Below are 655 nucleotides of genomic sequence, written 5' to 3'. Positions count from 1 at the left end.
GGAGAGGGTGGTCGCTAGTTAAAGAGGAAGAAGGCTGAAATTGAGACAACATTGCATTCAGGTAGTCTGCACTCACTGGTTTATCACTGAAGCCAATTCGTTTATTTAACTGTTACCTTCCACACAACCTCACTCTGTGACACGGGGCGTCAGGAAACATGTAGCACTTGATAATAAAAGCCAGAGGCTGCAGATCTAATCCCATCCAGCATAAATTTGGCAGATGGAGTGTGTTTAAACAAAACCCTTGTCCCCTGAAGGTTGTCAGTGGCAGTGGAATTATAGGTTGCTTCTTGTTCAGGCTACAACAGAGGGTGAATAGGACATTGTAACCAGTGACTCTGTGTGTGTGAGTGTGTGTGTGTGTGTGTGTGTGTGTGTGTGTGTATGGTGTGTGTGTGTGTATGGTGTGTGTGTGTGTATTGTGTGTGTGAGTGTATGGTGTGTGTGTGTGTGTGTGTGTACTGTGTGTGTGTATGGTGTGTGTGTGTATTCTGTGTATTGTGTGTGTGTATATGGTGTGTGTGTGTGTGTATTGTGTGTATTGTGTGTGTATGTGTGTACGTGTGTGTGTGTGTATGGTGTGTGTGTGTGTATTGTGTGAGTGTGTGTCTGTGTGTATTATGTGTGTGTGTATGGTGTGTGTGCGTGAGTG

The sequence above is a fragment of the Rhincodon typus genome, chromosome 26 (assembly GCF_021869965.1).
Source record: "Rhincodon typus isolate 14 chromosome 26, sRhiTyp1.1, whole genome shotgun sequence".
Lineage (NCBI taxonomy): Eukaryota > Metazoa > Chordata > Chondrichthyes > Orectolobiformes > Rhincodontidae > Rhincodon > Rhincodon typus.
Note: the sequence above shows the minus strand (reverse complement) of the source record.